This window comes from Dendrobates tinctorius, unplaced genomic scaffold, assembly GCF_039654945.1.
Source record: "Dendrobates tinctorius isolate UK_male_01 unplaced genomic scaffold, ASM3965494v1 ptg000442l, whole genome shotgun sequence".
Classification (NCBI taxonomy): domain Eukaryota; kingdom Metazoa; phylum Chordata; class Amphibia; order Anura; family Dendrobatidae; genus Dendrobates; species Dendrobates tinctorius.
In genome coordinates this window covers 258,711-278,222 of record NW_027362105.1, presented here as the reverse complement: position 1 = coordinate 278,222, position 19,512 = coordinate 258,711, and positions in this window count along the sequence as shown.

The following is a 19,512-nucleotide window of genomic DNA, read 5'->3' as shown; positions in this document are numbered from 1 at the left end:
GCCTCAAGGACAACGGGGCTGAACGAACCCTCATCCGTCCTGGACTGGCGGCCCCTGAAGAGTTTGTTGAGGGGAAAACCCTGACTGTCACCGGGATTGGAGGCACCCGTTGTCCCTTGCCAGTGGCCTGGGTTTTTCTTGATTGGGGTGCTGGAAGCGGGTTGAGGGAGGTGGGAGTGTCTCAAAACTTGCCCACTGATGTTTTATTGGGGACTGACTTGGGGCGGATGGTTGCATACTACGTCCCTGACACCCTTCCCCAGTCTGATAATAAGGGTAACATTAACCCTGATGATGATGATGATGATGATGATGATGATGATGATGATGATGATGGGAAACTGAATGTGTTACCTGCTAATGCCTTGATGAGTAATGCTGCAACTAACAGCCATTCTTTCCCCAGGTATGATGCTGATGGTGATGTAATTGTACCAAAGCAATCTGATAAACATTCTGTCCCTAGGAATGATGACGATGTATCTGTGCCGACTGAACCTGTTAACCCTTTCTTTGAAACGGTAGATGTGTCCACAGGTACCGAAGTGCTGAGCCCCGTCACTTTGCGAAGTGACACGGCTGAGGAGCCCCTGGCAGGAGCAAGCAACGGTGCTCAAGGAAATGGGGAGGTGCATGGGGACCATGAGGAAGGTAATGCAATGCAGCTGACCAGTGCCACCGAGGAAGGTAACTGGCCCATAAGTAGCACTGCTCCTGAAGTGTTGGGGGTGGATGGGGAGGTAGAGCCCATGGCAGCGCCGATTGGTGGGTCTGCAGAAATCCCCAGGGAGGCAGCATACATAGCAGCTGTCACACACAGTCAGAGTGCCCAGATCGCAGGTAGCGCACTGTCTTCTGGACCCTCTTCTGCTACAGGAGAGACTGAACCAGAGGTGACACCAGAGCCGGTTTCAGGGGGTCCCAGTAAGGAAGGGACCCTGACGTCACTTCTGGCAGCCTCCAGCAAGGAGTTCCAGGCTGCTCTGCACTCAGATGCAAGTCTGGAGAAATTGAGAGATCTCGCTGGGACGCCCACCTCCAAGTCTGATAAGGAGAGGGTGTTCTGGGAACGAGGAAGGTTGTACCGGGAGACAGTACCTGGAGATCCCCAAAAGGAGTGGTTGAGGGAAAGACAGCTAGTCGTACCCCTACAGTTCAGAACTGAGTTGTTGCGGATTGCCCATGAGATTCCACTCGCTGGACACTTGGGGATCAGCAAAACAAAGGCATGGCTGTCTCAACACTTCTATTGGCCCAAGATGGGGACAGATGTGACACAATACTGCCGCTCCTGTAACACCTGTCAAAAAGTGGGTAAGGCGGGGCCTGCTCTTAAGGCTCCCCTTATTCCTTTGCCAGTGATAGAGGAGTCTTTCCAGAGGATCGCGGTGGACATTGTAGGCCCACTGGCCGTCCCCAGCAGCTCCGGAAAGCGATACATTCTCACCGTGGTAGACTACGCTACCCGGTACCCAGAGGCAGTAGCTCTGTCTTCAACCAGGGCAGATAAGGTGACTGACGCACTGGTGACCATCTTTTCAAGGGTAGGATTTCCCAGGGAAATCAAGGGACCGATCAAGGGACCCAATTCATGTCTCGCCTAATGGAGGCTCTCTGTGAGAAAATGCAGGTGAAGCACCTGGTATCGAGTGCGTATCACCCACAGACTAACGGTTGGTGTGAACGCTTCAACAGTACCCTCAAACAGATGCTCCGCATACTGGTTGAGGCCCAAGGGCGCGACTGGGAGCGGTACCTCCCACACCTGCTGTTCGCTTACAGAGAAGTTCCGCAGGCCTCGACCGGGTTCTCCCCCTTCGAGCTCCTGTACGGCAGGCGAGTCCGGGGACCCCTTGGGTTGATAAGAGAATCCTGGGAAGATGAGCCAAACCCCACAGAAGTATCCATCGTGGATTATGTCATGCGCTTCCGTGACAAAATGCAGACCTTGACGCAGTTGGTGCATGACAACATGACGCAGGCTCAGGCTGACCAGAAGCACTGGTACGACCAGAACGTCCGGGAGCGGTGGGTCAAAAAGTGTGGGTGCTGGTCCCTGTACCAACGGATAAGCTTCAGGCAGCCTGGGAAGGCCCATACGTCGTCCACAAACAGCTCAACCCGGTCACCTACGTGGTCACGCTTGACCATGCTCTGGGTAGGCGCAAGGCCTTTCACGTCAACATGCTGAAGGCGCACCATGAACGTGAAGCTTGCGCCCTACCAGTTTGCAACCTGCCTGAGGATGGGGAGGAAGATCCCCTCCTGGACATGCTGGCCCAAGCCAAGGCCGATGGGTCCATTGAGGACATGGAGATAAGTGGTTTGCTAACCGTATCCCAGCGGTTGCAGTTGGTGGAAGCCCTGGAACCCTTCCGGGCCGTGTTCACCAACCGACCTGGGAGGACGGAGTTAGCGGTTCATGAGGTGGACACTGGGAATCACACCCCACTTTGGCGAACATCTTATCGGATCTCTGAGGCGGTGCAACAAGTCATGCGCCAAGAGATCGATGAGATGTTAAGGCTAGGGGTGATTCGACGGTCAAAAAGCGTGTGGGCTTCGCCTGTAGTCCTCGTGCCTAAAAAGGATTGAACCACCCAGTTCTGCGTGGACTACAGGGGGCTCAACACCATCACAACCTCTGATGCCCACCTGATGCCGCGCATCGAGGATCTGCTTGAGCGGCTGGCAAAAGCAAGGTACATATCCATCATGGATTTGAGTCGGGGATACTGGCAGATTCCCCTGAGCCCTGAGGCGCAGGAAAAATCCACCTTTATCACCCCCTTTGGACTGTACGAGTCCACAGTCATGCTCTTCGGCATGAAAAAATGCCCCTGCCACTTTCCAGCGGATGGTCAACCACCTGCTTCGGGGACTGGAGGAGTACGCAGTGGCATACTTAGACGACATCGCCATCTTCAGTTCCACCTGGAAGGAACACCTTCAGCATCTCCAGGAGGTGCTCCAGCATCTTCACCAGGCAGGCCAGACTATCAAGCCGGGAAAGTGCCAGATGGGCATGCGCGAGGTCCACTACCTGGGGCACCAGGTAGGCGGGGGTTTCATGAGTCCGGAGCCAGGAAATGTGGACGCAATCGTGTCCTGGCCCACTCCCAGGACCAAGAAACAGGTGAAGTCCTTCTTGGGCACTGCAGGGTACTATAGGCGGTTCGTACAAGACTATAGTGCACTTGCAAAACCCTTGACTGACCTCACAAAGCAGAGGCTACCCTGTTGTGTGTTCATTTTTCCCTTCACCATCGATGTCTGATGAACTCCCTCTTCTGGTGAAGGAAGGTAGTGAGGCTGATTACCAAACACCTGATCTGGTAGATGATGACTGGGTAACAGGAACTTCTGACTGGATATAAGGCAGCCGACGCCCTTCTGAGTCGCTGGTGATTTCTCTGCTGGATTCTTGGAGACCAGTCTGACTCCTGCTTCCCAAAGATAAGTTTTTGCTCTGCTTTTGAGCTTATTAGTTTTGTTTTGTTTACCCTGTTTTTTGGAGTTCAGCCATCCCCGGTCGGGGGTGTGCTGAGTTCCATTTTGTCTCTGATCAGTTTGTCTTTTTGCTTTGTCTTCAGAATTTACCTGAGTGCTGATATAGTCATTTTGAAGTCCTAGCGACTTCAGGGCCTGTTTTTCCTATCAGGCGGTTGGGACATTTTTTGGTAGGGTTTTTTACGGATTGCAGACAGCAGCTTTTCTATCCTGTCCTTTTTAGTTAGCTTGGGCCCCATCGTTTGCTCAACCTATCTTTCTATCTGTGTTAGTGTTTTCATCTTGCTTCAACGTCATTATATGTTGGGGGCTGCCTATTGCTTTGTGGTCTTCTCTGGGGCAGTTTAGATTTCCCCTTTCTTTCTTTAGGCCTATTTAGTTCTCTGGCTGTGATCGAGGGGTCTAGGGCATCGTAGGAACCCCCCACGGCTACTGTTAGTTGTGGATAGGATCAGGGGTCTGCAATCCGATAGCTACCAACCTCTCCGGTTTTCTGGACTTAACTTGTATTTTTGTTTTTTCCTCCTGTGGTGACTCATTCATAACATACCACAGATCCTAGGGTACTCAATAGCAGGAAAGAATTGTAAAAAAAAAAAGAGTTTGTCAGAATTTTTTTTTTTTTTTTGGGTGTATATTTTTTCCTCTATGTCTCTGAGGCCGTATGGGGAATTTTTTTTTTTTCTCAATGGAGATGAAGCAATTGTCTGATCGTGTGGAGCAGCTCACTGCTGAAGTGCGGGGAATTTCCACCTATTTTAAGAATAATTGTAAATTATTTCTTGCCTTGAAGCCTAACTCATCGGGGAACTCCGCGCAGCAGGTTAAAATTGTCATCTCCTTGCTGTGCGGCAATCCCCAGGATTGGGTGTTTTCTTTGACACGTGATGATCCTATTCTAACTAATGTGGACGCATTTTTTCAGGCCTTGGGGTTGTTGTATGATGAACCTAATGCTATTGATCAAGCTGAAAAGCCCTGTTGGCATTGAGCCAGGGTCGGGATTCTGCAGAGTTGTACTGTCAAAAATTCTGAAAGTGGGCGGTCCTTACTACCTGGAATGATGGTGCCTTGGCAGCTCTCTTTCGGAAGGGTTTGTCAGAAACCGTAAAAGATACTATGGTGGGATTTCCTGTTCCCTCTGGTCTTAACGATTCTATGTCATTAGCCATTCAGGTTGATCGGCGTTTGCGTGAACGCAAAACCGCACGAGAGGTGTTGCCACCTGTTGAACAAATGTCTGAACCTATGCAATGTGATAGAGTTTTGTCTAGGGCGCAACGTCAGGAGTTCAGAAGGCGTAATAAGCTGTGTTTCTTCTGTGGTGATGCCTCGCATATTATTTCTGTCTGCCCTAAACGAGAGAAACGTTTTGCACACACATTTGCTGTGGGTGGTGTTCAACCTAAGTTTCTTCTGGCAATTACTCTGATCTGCTCCCTGTCCACATTTTCCGCTAAGGCTTTTGTAGATTCGGGAGCAGCTCTGAACCTGATGGTCTTGGATTTTGCTAAACGTTGTGGATTTCCTATGACACCTCTGTGGACGCCTATCCCTTTGAGGGGTATTGATGCTACTCCTTTGGCGAAGAATAAACCTCAGTTTTGGACCCAGGTGGTAATGCGGGTCGCCCCAGACCATCAAGAGAATTGCAGATTTTTGGTGTTGCATAATTTGCATGATACCATTGTTCTGGGGTTTCCCTGGTTGCAAATCCATAATCCAGTTTTGAATTGGACATCTGTGTCTGTGGTGAGTTGGGGTTGTCGGTGTGCCCTTAGCGATGCTCCTGTTTTCTCCACCTCTCCCCAGTCGCATGATGTTCCTGACTATTTGGCTGATTTTTATGATGTATTTAGTGAGAATGAGTCTGCGTCTTTGCCTCCTCATAGGAGTTATGACTGTGCCATTGAGCTGAGTCCTGGGTGTAAATTTCCCAAGGGTCGACTTTTCAATTTATCTGTACCCGAGCACGAGGCTATGCGATCCTATATTAAGGAGTCGTTGGAGAAGGGTCATATTAGACCATCCTCTTCACCCTTAGGTGCTGTTTTTTTTTCGTGGCTAAGAAAGATGGGTCATTAAGGCCTTGTATTGACTATCGTTCCCTCAACAAAATTACTATTAAATATCAGTATCCGTTACCCCTGAATTCTGATCTATTCTCCAGAGTTAAAGGTGCTTGCTGGTTTACAAAGCTTGACCTCAGGGGGCGTATAATCTTATTCGCATTAAGCAGGGGGATGAATGGAAGATGGCGTTTAATACTCCGGAGGGATATTTTGAGTACCTGGTGATACCTTTTGGGCTCACTAATGCCCCTTCTGTCTTCCAGTGCTTCATGAATGATATTTTCCGAGACTTGGTGGATAAATTTTTGATCATCTATCTGGATGATATTTTGATCTTTTCCAAGGATTGGGACTCTCATGTGGAACATGTTCGGACTGTGTTCCGGATTTTGAGGGAGAATTCCCTGTATGTCAAGGGATCGAAATGCCTCTTTGGTGTACAGAGGATTTCATTTTTGGGATTTATTTTGTCTCCGTCAACTATTGAAATGGACCCGGCCAAGGTACAGGCCATTTATGATTGGGTTCAGCCCACTTCTTTGAAGGCCCTCCAGAAGTTTTTGGGTTTTGCTAATTTTTATCGTAAATTTATAGCTAATTTTTCTGGTATTGCCAAACCATTGACTGATTTGACTAAGAAGGGTGCTGATGTGCTGAATTGGTCTCTGGAGGCTGTTTCTTCTGTTCACTTCTGCTCCAGTTTTGCGGCAACCTGATGTCTCACTCCCGTTTCAGGTAGAGGTGGACGCTTCTGAGATTGGTGCAGGAGCTGTTTTGTCCCAAAAAGATCCTGTAACATCTAAAATGAATCCCTGTGCTTTCTTTTCCCGAAAGTTCTCCCCATCCGAACGTAACTATGATGTGGGGAATCGGGAACTGTTAGCCATGAAATGGGCATTTGAGGAGTGGAGACATTGGTTGGAGGGAGCTAAACATCAAGTCGTGGTCCTTACTGACCACAAGAACTTGATTTACCTGGAGTCGGCCAAACGCTTGAATCCTAGACAGGCTAGGTGGGCCTTGTTTTTCACACGTTTTGATTTTGTGGTCTCTTTTCTTCCGGGCACTAAGAATGTCAAGGCAGACGCTCTCTCTAGGAGTTTCTTTGCTGATTCTCCTGTTGTGACCAAGCCTGCTACCATCTTAGGTGAGGGGGTAGTTCTTTCTGCCATCTCGCCCGATTTGAGACGTGCTCTGGAAGAGTTTCAGGAGGACAAACCTGAGCGTTGTCCCATTGGAAAATGATATGTTCCTGACAAGTGGAGGAAGAGAGTGATGTCTGAAGTTCATTGCTCTGCATTGGCTGGTCATCCAGGTATTTTTGGTACTAGAGATTTGGTGAGTCGGTCTTTTTGGTGGCCCGCCTTGTCTCGTGATGTCAGGAATTTTGTGCAGTCCTGTGGGACTTGCTCTCGGTCTAAACCCTATTCTCGCTCTAGTGGGTTGTTAATGCCTTTGCCGGTGCCCAGGAGGCCATGGACCCATATTTCAATGGATTTTATCTCTGATATGCCTGTCTCTCAGAGAATGACTGTTATTTGGGTGATTTGTGATAGATTCTCTAAGGTGGTCCATCTTGTACCACTCCCTAAGTTGCCATCTTCCTCAGAGTTGGTGCCCTTGTTTTTGCAACAGGTGGTTCGCTTGCACGGGATTCCTGAGAACATTGTATCTGACAGAGGAGTTCAGTTTGTGTCTAGATTTTGGAGGACTTTCTGTTCCAAGTTGGGAATTCAGTTGTCCTTCTCCTTTGCGTTTCACCGTCAGACCAATGGGCAGACGGAAAGAACAAACCAGACTTTGGAGTCGTATTTGAGATGTTTTATTTCTGCTGATCAGGATGATTGGGTTTCATTTTTGCCCTTGGCCGAATTTGCTTTAACCCCTTCATGACCAAGCCTATTTTGACCTTAATGACCAGGCCATTTTTTGCAATTCTGACCAGTGTCCCTTTATGAGGTAATAACTCAGGAACGCTTCAACGGATCCTAGCGATTCTGAGATTGTTTTTTCGTGACATATTGGGCTTCATGTTAGTGGTAAATTTAGGTTGATAATTTTTGCGTTTATTTGTCAAAAAATCAGAAATTTGGTGAAAATTTAGAAAATTTTGCAATTTTCAAATTTTGAATTTTTATTCTGTTAAACCAGAGCGTTATGTGACACAAAATAGTTAATAAATAACATTTCCCATATGTCTACTTTACATCAGCACAATTTTGGAAACAAAATATTTTTTTGTTAGGAAGTTATAAGGGTTAAAAGTTGACCAGCGATTTCTCATTTTTACAATAAAATTTACAAAACCATTTTTTTAGGGACCACCTCACATTTGAAGTCACTTTGAGGGGTCTATATGGCAGAAAATACCCAAAAGTTACACCATTCTAAAAACTGCACCCCTCAAGCTACTCAAAACTACATTCAAGAAGATTATTAACCCTTCAGGTGTTTCACAGGAACTAAAGCAATGTGGAAAGAAAAAATGGACATTTTAATTTTTCCAACAAAAATTTTCTTTTAGCATCAATTTTTTCATTTTCACATGGGAAACAGGATAAAATGGATCCTAAAATTTGTTGGGCAATTTCTCCTGAGTACAACGATACCTCATATGTGGTCATAAACCACTGTTTGGGCGCACGGCACGGCTCAGAAGGGAAGGAGCGCCATTTGACTTTTTGAATGGAAAATATGCTGGAATATTTAGTGGTTGCCATGTCGTGTTTGGAGAGCCCCTGTGTGCATAAACATTGGAGCTCCTCCACAAGTGACCCCATTTTGGAAACTAGACCCCCCAAGGAACTTATCTAGATGCATAGTGATCACTTTGAACCCCCAGGTACTTCACAAATTGATCTGTAAAAAAAAAAAATACTTTTTTTTCACAAAAATTTTCTTTTAGCCTCAGTTTTTTCATTTTCACATGGGCAACAGGATAAAATAGATCCTAAAATTTGTTGAGCAATTTCTCTTGAGTGCACCGATACCTCATATGTGGTCATAAACCACTGTTTGGGCGCACGGCAGGGCCGGAAGGCAAGGAGCACCATTTGACTTTTTGAATGGAAAATTAGCTCCAATCGTTATCGGACACCATGTCGCATTTGGAGAGCCCCTGTGCACCTAAACATTGGAGCTCCCCCACAAGTGACCCCATTTTGGAAACTAGACCCCCTAAGGAACTTATCTAGACGTGTAGGGAGCACTTTGAACCCCCAAGTGCTTCACAAAAGTTTATAACACAGAGCAGTGAAAATAAAAAATAATTTTTTTTCCTCAAAAATGATTTTTAGCACACTATTTTTAATTTTCACAAGGCTAACAGGAGAAATTGGACCACAAATCTTGTTGTCCAGTTTGTCCTGAGTACGCTGGTACCCCATATGTGGGGGGGAACCACTGTTTGGGCACACGGCAGGGCTCAGAAGTGAAGGAGCGCCATTTGACTTTTTGAAATGCAAATTACTTCCAATCGTTAGCGGACACCATGTTGTGTTTGGAGAGCCCCTGTGTGCCTAAACATTGGAGCTCCCCCACAAATGACCCCATTTTGGAAACTAGACCCCCTAAGGAACTTATCTAGATGTGTAGTGAGCACCTTGAACCCTCAAGTGCTTCACAAAAGTTTATGACGCAGAGCCGTGAAAATAAAAAAAAAATTTTTCCCTCAAAAAATTATTTTTTAGTGCACAATTTTTTATTTTCACAAGGGTACCAGGATAAATTAGACCCCAAAAATTGTTGTCCAGTTTGTCCTGAGTACGCTGGTACCCCACATGTGGGGGGGAACCACTGTTTGGGCACATGTCGGGGCTCGGAAGGGAAGTAGTGACATTTTGAAATGCTGACTTTGATGGAATGGTCTGCGGGTGTCATGTTACATTTGCAGAGCCCCTGATGTACCTAAACTGTGGAACCCCCCCACAAGTGACCCCATTTTGGAGACTAGACCCCCCAAGGAACTTATCTAGATGTGTGGTGAGCACCTTGAACCCCCAAGCGCTTCACAGAAGTTTATAACGCAGAGCCGTGAAAATAAAAAATATTTTTTTTTCCACAAAAAAAATGATTTTTAGCCAGCAATTTTTTTTTCACAGGGGTAGCAGGATAAATTGGCCCCAAAAGTTGTTGTCCAGTTTGTCCTGAGTACGCTGATACCTCATATGTGGGTGGGGACCACTGTTTGGGTACACGTCGGGGCTCGGAAGGGAAGTAGTGACATTATGAAATGCTGACTTTGATGGAATGGTCTGCAGGCATCATGTTACATTTGCAGAACCCCTGATGTACCTAAACTGTGGAACCCCCCCACAAGTGACCCCATTTTGGAAACTAGACCCCCCATGGAACTTATCTAGATGTGTGGTGAGCACCTTAAACCCCCAAGTGCTTCACAGAAGTTTATAACGCAGAGCCGTGAAAATAAAAAATATTTTTTTTTCCTCAAAAAAAATGATTTTTAGCTAGCAATTTTTTTTTCCACAAGGGTAGCAGGATAAATTGGACCCCAAAAGTTGTTGTCCAGTTTGTCCTGAGTACGCTGATACCCCATATGTGGGGGATGACCACTGTTTGGGTACACGTCGGGGCTCGGAAGGGAAGTAGTGACATTATGAAATGCTGACTTTGATGGAATGGTCTGCGGGCATCATGTTACATTTGCAGAACCCCTGATGTACCTAAACTGTGGAACCCCCCACAAGTGACCCCATTTTGGAAACTAGACCCCCTAAGGAACTTATCTAGATGTGTGGTGAGAACCTTGAACCCCCAAGTGCTTCACAGAAGTTTATAACGCAGAGACGTGAAAATAAAAAATATTTTTTTTTCCTCAAAAAAAATGATTTTTAGCCAGCAATTTTTTTTTTCACAAGGGTAGCAGGATAAATTAGACCCCAAAAGTTGTTGTACAGTTTGTCCTGAGTACACTGGTGCCCCATATATGGGGGGAACTATTGTTTGGGCACACGTAAGGGCTCGGAATGGAAGTAGTAGTAGTTTCTAACTAATAAGTCATGTCAGACTAACTTAATTTCCTTCTATGACGGAATCACTGATTGGGTGGATCAAGGAAATGCTGTAGATATAGTATATCTTGACTTCAGCAAAGCATTTGACAAAGTCTCTCATACAATCCTTATTGAAAAAATGACTAAGTATGGAATGGACAAGGCAACTGTTAGGTGGATTCATAACTGGCTTAGTGGTCGGACCCAAAGAGTGGTCGTAAATGGCTGCACATCCAGTTGGAAGAATGTCTCAAGTGGGGTACCACAGGGCTCTGTCCTGGGCCCTGTATTGTTCAACATCTTTATCAACGATTTAGATGAAGGAATTGAGGGTAAACTGATTAAATTTGCTGATGACACAAAGCTAGGAGGGATAGCTAATACTAGAGAAGAGAGAGAGAGGATTCAAAAAGATTTAAATAAACTGGAGAAGTGTGCAGCAACTAACAGAATGGTTTTTAACAGGGAGAAATGCAAAGTACTACATCTGGGCAATAAAAATGAAAAAAGCATATATAGAATGGGAGGAATAGGGCTAAGTGACAGCACATGTGAAAAAGACTTGGGTATACTAATAGATCACAGACTGAATATGAGTCAACAGTGTGATGCAGCAGCAAAAAAGGCAAATGCAATTCTAGGATGTATTAACAGAAGCATACAGTCTAGATCACGTGAAGTCATTATTTCCCTCTACTCCTCTTTGGTCAGACCTCATCTGGAATATTGTGTCCAGTTTTGGGCACCACATTTTAAAAAAGACATCAACAAACTGGAGCAAGTTCAGAAAAGAGCGACCAGAATGGTGACCGGTCTGCAAACCCTGTCTTATGAGGAAAGGTTGCAGGATTTGGGAATGTTTAGTTTGCAAAAGAGAAGACTGAGAGGAGACTTAATAGCTGTCTACAAATATCTAAAGGGCTGTCACATTGTAGAAGGATCAACTTTATTCTCATTTGCACAAGGAAAGACTAGAAGCAATGGGATGAAACTGAATGGGAAGAGACACAGATTAGATATTAGAAAAAACTTTTTGACAGTTAGAGTGATCAATGAGTGGAACAGGCTGCCACGAGAAGTGGTGAGTTCTCCTTCAATGGAAGTCTTCAAACAGAGGCTGGACAGACATCTGACTGGGATGATTTAGCGAATCCTGCTTTGAGCAGGGGGTTGGACCAGATGGCCCAGGAGGTCCCTTCCAACTCTACGATTCTATGATTCTATGATTCTATGATAGTGGCGTTTTGAAATGCAGACTTTGATGGAATGGTCTGCGGTCGTCATTACGTTTGCAGAGCCCCTGATGTGCCTAAACAATAGAAACCCCCCACAAGTGACCCCATTTTGGAAACTAGACCTCCCAAGTAACTTATCTAGATGCCTTGTGAGCACTTTGGACCCCCAAGTGCTTCACAGAAGTTTATAACGCAGAGACGTGAAAATTAAAAAAAAAAATTTTTTCCACATAAATATTTTTTTAGCCCCCAATTTTTTATTTTCCCAAGGGTACCAGGAGAAATTAGACCCCGAAAGTTGTTGTGCAATTTTTCCTGAGTACGCTGATACTCCATATGTTGGGGTAAACCACTGTTTGGGCACACGTCGGGGCTTGGAAGGGAGGAAGCACCGTTTAACTTTTTGAACGCAAAATTGGCTGGAATCAATGGTTGCACCATGTCGCGTTTGGTGACCCCCTGATGTGCCTAAACAGTGGAAACCCCTCAATTCTAACTCCAGCCCTAACCCCAACACACCCCTAACCATAGCCCTAACCCCAACACATCCCTAACCCTAATTCCAACCCTAACCATAACCCTAACCCCAACAGACCCCGAACCCTAATCCCAACCCTAACCATAACCCTAACCACAAGCCTAACCCTAATTCCAACCCTAACCCTAATTCCAACCCTAACCCTAATTCCAACCCTAACCCTCTTTCCAACCCTATCCCTTTCCAACCCTAACCCTCTTTCCAACCCTAACCCTCTTTCCAACCCTAACCCTCTTTCCAATCCTAACCCTAACCCTCTTTCCAACCCTAACCCTCTTTCCAACCCTAACTCTAACCCTCTTTTCAACCCTAACCCTCTTTTCAACCCTAACCCTCTTTTCAACCCTAACCCTAACCCTCTTTTTAACCCTAACCCTAACCCTCTTTTCAACCCTAACCCTAACCCTCTTTTCAACCCTAACCCTAACTCTAATGGAAAAATAAAAATAAAAATATTTTCTTTATTTTATTAGTTGTGCCTACCTAAGGGGGTGATAATCGGGGGGTTTATTTACTTTTTCTTTCATTTTGATCACTGTAAGAGTGATCAAAATGAAAGAATGGAATCTGCAGCCGGCAGACTCGGGCGGGCGCACTGCGCATGCTCCCGCCATTTTCAAAGATGGCGGCGCCCATCATCCGGACCCGAGGGACACCGGGAGGGACGGGGGGACTCAGGAGGTACCGGGGGGGGTGAGGGGGGGGATCAGAGGCTGGCGGGGAGCAGAGGGAATGGGAGGGGGGCAGATGATGACAGCGGCGGCAGATCGCCGCTGTCATTCAGTTGCGGGGGGCGATCGCTGGTGGGGGGGTGGAATCGGTGTCTCCAGCCATGTCCGATGCTACAGCAGCGTCGGACATGGCTGGATTGTAATATTTCATCAATTTTCATTGATGAAATATTACTATCGCTCTGATTGGCTGTTTCACTTTTAACAGCCAATCAGAGCGATTGTAGCCACGTGGGGGCGAAGCCACGCCCCCTGTGGTGAATTACAAAGCCCCCTGTATCTGCGGGTCGGGTGACCTTTCAGTGACCCCGGTCACCCGACCCGCAGGGGGGCTTAGAAGTCATGACGCCACATAGGCGTCACTGGTCAGATTTGAACCAGGTTTCATGACGCCTATGTGGCGTCATTGGTCGTGAAGGGGTTAAATAATAGAGCTAGTTCTGCCACTTTGATGTCACCTTTTTTTGTAACTTTGGGTTTCATCCTCGATTCTCTTCAGGGCAGGTGGAGTCTTCTGCCTGCCCAGGTGTTGACACTGTGGTGGAGAGAATGCACCAGATATGGGACCAAGTGGTGGATAAGTTGTCTCTCTCCCAGGAAAAGGCCCAGCGGTTTTCCAACCGGCATAGGGCCATTGGTCCCCAGTTTAAGGTGGGTGATATGGTTTGGTTGTCATCAAAGAATATCACTATGAAGGTGGCTTCTCCAAAGTTTAAACCTAGATTTATTGGACCTTACAAGATTTTGGAGATTCTTATTCCAGTTTCTTTTCGATTGGCTCTTCCTGTTACATTTAAGATCCATAACGTGTTTCATAAGTCTCTGTTAAAGAGGTTTGTAGAGCCAGCAGTTCCTGTGGTGGCACCTCCTGACCCGGTATTGGTTGAAGGTAATGTGAAATATGAGGTTGAGAAGATATTGGATTCTCGCCTGGCTAGACGGAGACTCCAGTATTTGGTTAAATGGAAGGGTTAGGGTCAGGAGGATAATTCTTGGGTCCCTGCATCCGATATTCATGCCGAAAGATTGGTTCGTGCCTTTCATCGGGCCCATCCTGATTGCCGTGGTGGCGTGGATGAGGGTTCAGTGACCCCTCCTCAAGGGGGAGGTACTGTTGTGAGTTCATTTTTCCCTTCACCGTCAATGTCTGATGAACTCCCTCTTCTGGTGAAGCAAGGTAGTGAGGCTGATTACCAAACACCTGATCTGGTAGATGATGACTGGGTAACAGGAACTTCTGACTGGATATAAGGCAGCCGACGCACTTCTGAGTCGCTGGTGATTTCTCTGCTGGATTCTTGGAGACCAGTCTGACTCCTGCTTCCCAAAGATAAGTTTTTGCTCTGCTATTGAACTTATTAGTTTTGTTTTCCTTGTTTTTTGGAGTTCAGCCATCCCCGGTCGGGGGGGTGCTGAGTTCCATTTTGTCTCTGATCAGTTTGTCTTTTTGCTTTGTCTTCAGAATTTACCTGAGTGCTGATATAGTCATTTTGAAGTCCTAGCAACTTCAGGGCCTGTTTTTCCTATCAGACGGTTGGGACATTTTTTGGTAGGGTTTTTTACGGATTGCAGACAGCAGCTTTTCTATCCTGTCCTTTTTAGTTAGCTTGGGCCCCATCGTTTGCTCAACCTATCTTTTTATCTGTTAGTGTTTTCATCTTGCTTCACCGTCATTATATGTTGGGGACTGCCTATTGCTTTGGGGTCTGCTCTGGGGCAGTTTAGATTTCCCCTTTCTTTCTTTAGGCCTATTTAGTTCTCCGGCTGTGATCGAGGGGTCTAGGGCATCGTAAGAACCCCCCATGGCTACTGTTAGTTGTTGTGGATAGGATCAGGGGTCTGCAATCCGATAGCTACCAACCTCTCCGGTTTTCTGGACTTAGCTTGTATTTTTGTTTTTTCCTCCTTCGGTGACTCATTCATAACTCTACCCCAAACAGTCAACTGGACAGATGACTGTGAGGCGGCTTTCCAAGCTTTGAAAGCAGCCCTGTGCAGCTCTCCAGTGTTGAGAGTAGTCGACAGCAGTCGCCCGTTTCTGGTACAGACCGACGCCAGCGAGTTTGGCCTCTGTGCTGTGCTCAGCCAGGTCAACTCGGGGAACCAGGAACACCCCGTGTTGTACCTGAGCCGGAAACTTTTGCCAAGGGAAGTGGCATACTCGACCATCGAGAAGGAGTGTCTGGCCATGGTGTGGGCACTGCAACGTTTGCAGCCCTACCTGTACGGGCGCGCCTTCATGGTGTTAACCGACCACAACCCTCTGAGTTGGTTGCACACAGTGTCCGGAACCAATGGAAGGTTGCTCCGCTGGAGCCTTGCCCTTCAACAGTACAACTTCACTGTAAAACACAGGAAGGGCAGTGACAACGGCAATGCCGATGGGTTGTCCCACCGGGGCGAACCCGCTGAGGTGCGCATGGCCGATTACCGAGAGGTAATTCCTCCGTAGCGCCCTCTAAAGGGGGGAGGTGTGATATACAATGTCTGCAAAATATGATGTTGTCTGTTGGAACTTTCTAGAAAATCCAGCATTCTATGACATTGTAAACTGTCAGCCTGGCATGGAGCTGCAGCTTTCCCCCCTCATCTTTTTGCCCACAGCTCATCACACACCCATACCAGTGTCTTCATGTGCAGAGCCTGTGAAACTTGAAATCAACAACTTCCTCTCGAAGCACAGCAGGGGGAAAAGATCTCTTTGTTCAGAAAAACACAGGCTGGGATCAATATGGGAAGTATTAAAACAAGTCACATTGCAAAAACCATATCTGACAGAGGAATAATAGTCATATTTCCGTGATCTGAGTGGTCCCAGCTTCGCTACAATGCCTTTTGCGTAGTTATGGCATGTTTGGTGTTTTCGGATCCTATTCGGTAAATTACAACCAATCATACCAAATATGTGTTTGTGCGAGCTTCCCTCGCTAAGTTATGATTATTATACGTTTTAGTAAGATTTCTACCTAGATAGTAAGGGAGGTGGGACTCTCCAGACTGCCCCTTTCAGTGATGTCACACACCCGGGGCTATAAGGTACCCCTCCCATACAGGGAGGGCAAAAGAGCTCCAGTCCTCGTGCTGAGCAGAACCCAGATGAGTGGAACGTGTGGCTCCGCCTTCTCCTTCCCCCCCTCAGCTGCATGGTCTGCCTAAGGAACAATATGCAACCGTGAGTGTAATTGCTTTCTGCCTTTAATCCCTTTATGTTATATTTGTATTGTACATATCTATCGTCTCAATTTTGTAGCAACTTTTATCTGTAATCACTGCCGACTTTTTTGGGGAATAAATTATAAAATTATTCAGTTTGTCTCCATGCTCTAAGAATTGAACTAAGCGCCTCTTTTAGATAATCGCTACTAATTTGTCGGGTTGGCTTTGAACCCCTCCCTTGGGTCTATAACTTAAGTGGAGAAACCAGGAGCTGGTGGCAGCGCGTTGTGCACGGTGATTGCGGCTTGCTGGCAGCCCAGAAGGGTTTTATATTGCTGAATGAGGGGCTGCGGCCAAAGCATTGATAATTCCCTTGCTGCAGAAGCCTAATTTCCGGTTCACAACAAGCAGCCCGTCCGGCGACTAATTATCCTAGGTGCAGTTCCCTGACTGACCTGAGGGTAAGGGGGGCGCCGGAGAGCTGCGAGTTCCAAAGTGGAACTGAAAAAGTGAGATATACATATATCCCCGCAGTACTTTGAAGGTTGTTAGCAGTGGTGGGGCACCCAAAATAACCCCCTGTGGTAAATTGTAGAGCAAGGTTAGCTTGCTGCATTTTTGTCACATGGTGCCAGTGGTGGGATAACTAAGATAAGCCCCCACTGTGCCTGTGATAGCCGTGTGCCGGCAGTGTGTCGCGTCCCTCCGTCCGCTGATACACCTGTGTTAGTGGTGGGATTGTGACATAGTGGTGACACAGGGTTCGCTGTCCGTCACGTTTTGGTGATAGCGGGACCTCCGTTCATCACGTAATTTGAAAACAGCGGCGGGCTGTTCGTCACATAGTGGTGGCAGCGGTGGGCTGTTCATTACACCTTCTCTTTGTTTTTCTATCCTATCTTCTATTTGGCAGCCATGGCTACGAGGGAGGAATCTTATTATAAGCAACTTAAGAAGGACACCCTTAGGGCCTTGTGCACGGCAAACCAGATTGATGCCGCCGACAAAACCAAAGACTAGTTGGTCGCGGCTCTGGTGCAATGGGAGAGCCAGGACGCAGAAGGCAGCACCAGTGCCGATGGTGCCGCCGCAGAGGTCCAGCTGGTGCAGGCCGGCCTGACCGGCAGCCAGGAAGTCGTGGACCACTATCTGCAAATGACCCTACAGCAACTCCCTGCCGAAGACCATGTTGGATGTCTGCAGCTGATCCAGCAAGCTCAAGAGAGAGCCGAGAAGGAGGCTGAGAGGGCCCATAAACTGCAGCTGGCCCGGCTGAGGGAAATACCCTCCACAGCCCAGAGCGGTGAGCCCAGTAGCGCTCAGATGCCAAAGCCCCGGCCAGAGCATTTTCCCGTTATGGGGAATGGGGACTTGAACACTTTTCTGCGGTCTTTTGAGAAAGCCTGCAGACAGTACCAGCTTCCTATGGAACAATGGGCCAGGTACTTGACCCCAGGGCTAAAAGGCAAAGCTCTGGAGGTGTTTGCTTCTCTTCCACCAGAAAGAGATAACAACTATGATGCCATCAAGCAGGCCCTGGTCGCCAAATACTGGCTGACCCTTGAGGTATACCGAAAGAAGTTCCGGAACCTCCAACGTGGCCCACACGACAGTTATAATGATGTGGTGCAAGGACTCAGGACCCACTTTGACCAGTGGATCCACAGACTGTCAGTGGACACCTTTGAGCTGCTGAAAGACCTGATGATCAAAGACCATTTCTTACATCTTTGCCCATCTGAGGTCCGACAGTTCATACTGAACCAAGAGCCAACGAATGCGGACAAAGCAGCGCAGATTGCTGACACCTATGAGGCCAACCGGAAACCGGAGACTTGGAAGCCAGTCACCACCAGCTGGAGAGGGGGTAAGCCTGCAACTAACCCCAGTGCCCCTGCCAGCCGTCCCTCCGGAGGCCCTGTCTCTTTTGCCAACCCCAGGCCTACTTCAGACACTTGCAGGTGTTTTTCCTGCAATCGCCTGTCCAGAGAGGCAGAAGAACCCCCCAGCCAAGGCCTCTGGGCCCAACGCCTCTGTTCTTTTGGTGGGTTGGGTGGTTGGGAGGATTTATGACAACGTGCAGCACATCCATGTGGGGACCAGTCTCACTAGAGGCCTTAAGGACACCGGGGTCGAATGAACCCTCATCCAACTCGGACTGGCAACCCATGAAGAGATGATTGATGGGAAAACCCTGTCACTGGGATTGGGGGGTCCGCTGCCCCTTGCCGATGGCCGGGGTTTTTTTGATTGGGGTGCTGGGAGCGGGGTGAGCGAAGTGGTGGTGTCTGAAAACCTGCCCACTGATGTTTTATTGGGGACTGATTTGTACCACCTAGTTTGTGACCAGAGGTTCTTTCTTGGGCTCACTCCTCCAGAGTGGGTGGACATTTTGGGACAAGAGGACATCTGAGGTTCTGGCGAGGACGTACTAGTGGCCGCATATGTCCCGTGACGTCGGAGACTATATTCGGGCGTGTGTCTCCTGGACCAAGAAGCGGTCTCCTCTGCAACGGCCTGCTGGGCTACTTTACCCCCTGCCAGTGGTTGACAGGCCCTGGGAAATGGTCGGGATGGACTTTGTGGAGGGTTTACCTAAGTCTCGTAGCTGCACCATTTCCTGGGTAGTCAACAACCATTTTTCCAAAATGGTGCACTTGGTGCCTCTTCCGTGGGTACCTTCTGCATGGGCCTTGGCGGCGTTTATTAAGCACATCTTTCATCTATACGGTATGCCTGACAAAATTGTCTGACCGAGGTCCTCAGTTTGCATGTTGTTCTGGAGAGAACTTTGTTGCCTACTCAGCATTGAGCTGAATCTCTCTTCAGCTTACCATCCCGAGATGAACGGGTTGGTAGAGAGGGCCAACCAGACCCTGGTCACATACCTGTGACATTTTGTTTCGGCCAGGCAGAATGACTGGGCATCCTTGCTACCGTGGGCGGAATTTGCACTGAACAACGCCGTAGCCGATTCTACTGGACAGACCCCATTCCTCCTTAACTATGGCCAGCATCCACGTGTCCCTGTGCCCATGCCCGTGGTCATCCACCAACTCTAGGATGGCAGACTAGGCGGTGGAGGCACGTGACATTTGGGACCACACATAGGATGCCATCCAGGCCTCCAAGGAGAGAATAAAGGTCTCCACTGATGCACACCGGCACCCCGCTCCGACCTTTGCTCCTGGCGACTTAGTGTGGCTCTCCGCCCATAACATCGGGCTGCGAATTGAGTCCATTAAATTTGTGCCTCGC